The sequence below is a fragment of the Gastrolobium bilobum genome, unplaced genomic scaffold (assembly GCF_033153095.1).
Source record: "Gastrolobium bilobum isolate Gb01-03AN ecotype WA unplaced genomic scaffold, APGP_CSIRO_Gbil_v1 utg44712, whole genome shotgun sequence".
Taxonomy (NCBI): domain Eukaryota; kingdom Viridiplantae; phylum Streptophyta; class Magnoliopsida; order Fabales; family Fabaceae; genus Gastrolobium; species Gastrolobium bilobum.
This window is the reverse complement of record NW_026895981.1, coordinates 113,851-119,850: the sequence shown is the minus strand read 5'-3', so window position 1 is coordinate 119,850 and position 6,000 is coordinate 113,851.

Below are 6,000 nucleotides of genomic sequence, written 5' to 3'. Positions count from 1 at the left end.
TCTTTTTAACACTGTATTGTGACATAATTAAACTATAATTATGTATCCTAAATTTATGAAAATTCCTAATTCTTGAAATTAATTGAGATTTCAAGAAGATTAGTTAAATAAATTGAACTTAGATATTTTATAAACTTTTCTAAAAAGTTAAAAAAGGTAGCTTATTCTTATTGGTCTTGAAATTGGCCTTAAAAGCTTGTCTTCTTCCTTTCTTCTTCATGCTTGGCCGAACCTATCATTGTTAAGGGAGTTTGATTTGTAACTTTTTATTTTACACCGAATCAAGAAAGTTATAACATGAAAAATACCCGAAATCTCTTGGTGATCAAAAACCCTAAAAGAATTTTTTGAGAAAGTGAGTGTGTGAGGAGATCCAAGAGCTTGAAGGAGGTGGTTTTGTGAGGTTAGTATAGCCATTGCTGGTGGTTTTTGTTGCTTGGAAGCTTGTATATTGATCTCTGGAAGCTTAGGAACCCATTGGTGGTAAGATTTCTTAATTTCACTGAGTATTTTCTTGTCGATCAAAATTTTGGACATAATATGATGTGTATGTTGATGAACATGGTTAGAGAGGTTTTATGGCCATGTTCCTTTGGAATTTATTGTTCATATGGATAAATAATCGGTAGAAATGCAATAAAAATTTTAGTAATTTTGGTTTCAACACTTAGTCAAATTTTCAAGGATGTAAGATTGATGATTTGTGAAGGAAGTCTTAGATTGATGATGTAATTGGTTGGTGGTTGTTTGAATTATTAATTATGAAGTTTTATAAGAGTTTTAAGCTTGTAAGTTGTTGAAAATTACCTTGGCCACATTATATACATATTTGTCCATATTGATGAAATTAAGAAAAAATGATGTAAATTGTGTTGTGCCTTGATGGAAAGTGTTTGAGTATATGGTTGATTTGGTTGATGTGGTTAAACTATGATTGGAGTGATTGAATTTATGAAAAATATTCCTTGGAGACTTTAAGGTAACTTTTGGCCTTATGGTTTTAAAAATTATTGGAATTATTATAAATTATAATGGAGTGTAATTGTGGTGTATCATGGTGTGTAAGATGCTTTCCAAAGCAATGAGATTGGTTGGTTTGAACTAAAACACAAGTGGTTAGACTTTGGGGTTTAATGGCCGTGAGCTAGGGTTTTTCTAAGAGTTGTTGTTTATGTTTGCTTGTGTATTCTCAAGCATGTGATTGATCATATTGTGCTATAATCGTTGTAGGTTGACTCTCTTTGATCTAATCTTGGAAGATTAAGTTTTGGAAGCTTCTCTTTGTTGGTTTGTGAGCTTGCTTGTGAAACTTTTTACAGGTAAACTTCTGTGTGTCCTGGGGTTAGTCCCTTTGTGTGCTCCACCATGTCCTTTGGGAATGGTTGGATTTGTGATCTTTGATAATGTGTGATAGAGTATGATCATACATTTTTACCTGTTGTTTGACATGCGTTTTAGCATGCTGTCTAGTATATGTTTTGATATACTAGTATCTGGTATATGTTTTGATATACTAGTATCTCTGGCCAGTAGATAAATTTATGGGATTTCCATTGGATAGGTCTCCGTGGAGAGTTCTAGTCGAGTTTTGTCGTAGTGCTATCTTCGTTTTAGGAGCGGTACTAGGAATGTCTCGGGAGTTAAAGGTGATAGTTTGATAGTATTATTGTTTTGATGTTCTTGGTTGTTTGTGCAGTGATTGTTGTGATTTCGTATGTTATAATGTTCATATGATTATTATTACATGAACATTGAGTGAGCCATTGGGTGGAGTTACCCTCAGGACCCTTAGTTTATTGAGATAGTCAAATCTCACCCCGTGTTTTGGGACATAATTTTCAGGTACCACCAGTGCTGCCGGAGAAGTCTTGGGCAAGAAGCCCATCTAGTGTTGATACGAGCATATGGAGTATTTTGACATGTACATATGAGCGCATGAGGATTACTTGGCATTTTGAGATATTATTTTCATGCACTTTGTAGTTATTTATTTTGTATCATTGACTTAGTGCATGAATAGTAGTCTTGTATGAGATGTTGTGGACATGTTAGAGTTGTTCATGCTTTTGTTTCTAAGTCATTTGATTATTATGTTGATTATGTAATAGTTAAATTTGATAGTTGATGTAATGTAATTGTATTACTGGAGAACATTGTTTATGTAAATATTAATGTACGTGATGGAAGGACATAAAGCCTATTGTAGTTATTAATGTTATTTAATTAAAATGAATGACAATGGGACATTATTTATGAAAAGTAATGAGAAGAGTTAATATGTATTGTGGGTTGTAAGTGCACTAAGGTTTGTTGATCCTTTAGATGCCACCCTTTTGGTCTATTAGGTACCATTTTGAGTATTGGAACACACTTGTATAAGTGGGTAAAAGTTGGTAAAACAAAAGAGACTCTGTCGAAATTTCTAGAAAAACAGTGAGATTTACGATAACTTTGAGGGACCATAACTCTCTCTATAATGGATCAATTAAGGTGTACCATACCTTATTTTGAAGATTAAGATGTCCTCTATATTGTCATAAAATTTGGTGTCATTTGGAGTTGTATAATGTTGCGACTTCGGCAAGTGCACCGGTCGTAAAAGTAATAAAGTGTATTGAGTACGAGATCGTTCCCACGAGGATTGGTTTTCAAGCACTAGTTCGCTAACAACGATTTAGTTGGACAACAAAGATTGAGATGAAGAGAAGTGAAATTAAAAACAATTAATAACATGCAAATTAAAATTCAAAATTAGAAAGAAATTGAAAAGATGATTGATTAAAGATTTAAAACAAGCGTAGTTAGGGTTTCGACTTCCCTCAATCTCCTCTTTATGCTATGAATTAAATTGTCAAGAATCTGCTCTTAATATAATGCCAATCAATTCTTTCTAAGTTAATTAGGGATTAATTCTTTGTTACCCTAAATCTATGTGATCTTGAAAGAACTCTAGTTCTCCGATTATTCCCTAAGAAAACATGCATTAACATCAAGAATTTAAAGATTGCACACTTGCCCTATGTCTATCCCTAGATCACAAGGATTGTGATAAATTTATCAAATCAGGGTTCATGCACCAACATCCCTATTGTCATATAATTCTACTAAGTCAATCTATAAGGAGCAAACTCATAGAAAACATTAAAGACAGATAAATTTATTCAAATATAAAAAGAGAAGAATTTAGAAACAATTTATTCATAAACATAAGGATTCAATTGGGTTCCATTTACCCCTAACTACAGAAAAACTTAGACTAGCATACTGAATTTAAAAGCAATAAGAAAGAAAAGAGTTCCCCAAGTCTCCATTGGTGTGATGTTGACTTGGTTCCTCAATGTTCCAACGCTCCGCAACAAGATTCCTCCTTTGGGTCTTTGTGTATTTCCCGTGGTGTGTCTGTGAATGAGTGAATTAGATGGACCCCAAGCTCCCTATTTATAACCTTTGAAGTCATATCTTTTAATTCTTCATCAAATCTCCCAATGAATCTCTATCAATTCCTAATAAAATCTTGATTTGATTCTATTTTTATTTAAGATCTTGCAGATTGGGCTGACAAATCTTTGTTATGATTCCTTTATCACTTCTTAGCACAAAATCTTGTGGATTTACCTTCAAAATGAGCAAGATATCAAAACATTAGCTCAATTATCAAATCTTTATTATTTTATCATATAACACCTTGAATTCCATGCAATCAACCATATAATTTTTATGTAATTTGGCCTAAAATATGGTAAACCAAGGGTTTATCATTTTAACTGCACAATTTACGTTTGAGTGAGAGATGTTTCTGCCCACGCTGTATTGACAACATTGATGTTCGTAAATTCATATATTTCTCATTACTTACTCAAATTACTCTTATGATATGTCAAACTGAAGCATGAGGTGTCTCCTGGAACATATTAAATTTTGAGAGAAAAAAGACGTGTGAAACGTCTGCAGTTTGAGAAACAGTGAGGTATGTTTGAGTATTGATAGTGCAGTTTTGGCAGTTTTAAAGAAGTAACTTACAGTTAGCGTATCCGGAGTTCTAGAACTCCAATTGGGACATGTGATACCTTGTTGAAAAGGTAAAAGAGTGTAGAATAACATATCAAAAGATGGGAATTTATGGACAAGTAGTCAAGCTATAGTTTTGGAAAAACTAAGGGTATCTTAAGTCCGTAAAACGTCAAATGGTGTATTTTGCTTTGTTGGTTTATGAGAATCATTTAGCAGTTCTTTTATAGACTTTGTATTATATCAAGCCATAGTATTTATGATTCCATAATAGTTTGAGTTACAATCATATTTTTGAAAAATGTTGAATACAGACGTTTTATAAACGTAAGGATTTTGTAAATGGTAATAAAAAGAAAAAGTTTTACCATAATTTTTAAATGAACTGTTGTGATTGTCACTGCACTTAATATCATAATTAATGATAACATTACCGGTCATGAGCGGGGTGTTACACTTAGAGTTTTGGACTTTAGTAGTTTTAGTTAAATGTTACACGTTCTTTAATTAAAAGTTACATATTATTTCATATGTTTATTGTTCCAGTTATTACTTTCTTATTATGAACATGCTTTGAGAGAATGATATTTTTTGTTAAAGTGGTTGGACTGGTTATATTTTGAAAACCTCAATATTATTGAGATTTATCTTACGTGTGTTTGTATTTATGCTAACCTTTCCATAAAGGAAGAATGCCTAGTCTATGGTTAACAGATGAAAGGTAGGGAATAACAATATACTTTTATGAGGATCGTACGGATGTTTACATCATGGTTGGTGAAGAAGAAGTTGGTGTTATTTTCTCCCCTGACAGGGTAGAAACTTTTGAAAATCGAGCGGACTAGACGAGACTTAATTAATACACTTACTTATAGGTCCCATATAGTTTAGATGCTTACTACCTCTGCAGATGTAATCTAGTCTAATTCGAATGTACTATGAACTTGACTTATGTCTAATGTATAATTAAATTTTAGGAGGGTTTTATCATATATCTTCTTTTATAACCGCTGATTTAGAATCTTATATCCTTTTATTCTTTTATAATTCTTCTTATTTTATTTGACATATGATTTAAGAAGTAATGTGACTCTATGCTTGCTAGTTATAGAGGGTTTCCCGGATGCTGACGAAGGTGAGAAGTGATTGCCTGTGCAAAAAGAGATGAGGCACGAATAATGAGCGACTCCTGACAGGCTTCCAACTGGAGGAATACATGAATGAATCGAATCAACACTCGAACGAGAAGGATCCAGAGGCTGTGCGAGTATGAGACTTTAAAGTTGAGGATGACTTAAAGGATTTAATATGTACTACCTATACTAACAAGATGCATCTACTTTTCGGTAGTCCATAACTTAAGAACTTTTTAGTTAAGTGTGCTTGACTTGGAGCAATTATGAGATGGTTGACCTCTTGTAAAGTTTCTCAGGAAGTGTGTGAGTGAGGACAAAACATACTGAAAAGTCTCGTGTTGTTTTATGCGAATAATCATTAATCTTGCAGGTAGCCGGGCGTTACATGACCAATTAATTAATTATTAATTTCAAATAAATGTTACACAATATATATATATATATATATATATATATATATATATATTTCTCATACTGTAGAAGATAATTTTATTTTTCCCACATATATAAAAGTGTATGAGATCTATATTTTCTTTTTCTCTTCACATGACCCCCCACACACTTTTATGTGTGTAGGAGATAAAATTATCTCCTACAACATAAAAAATATTAATCTCATATATAAATTTAAGTTAATGGTAATTGACTACTAATTTGAATTAATAAGAATAAGAAAAAAAAGTTAATTGGGGGGTGAATAATAATAAACAAATCAGAGTGATAATAGATACTATTAATAAAATTTCCAAATAGGATTTGGATTCATTGAAGCCTTTATTTAAAAGCCTTCGCTAACCCCACCTAAAACTAAGTCCAAAAGTTCTCCGACCCAATGATCAATCTGTAGTTTTGGCCC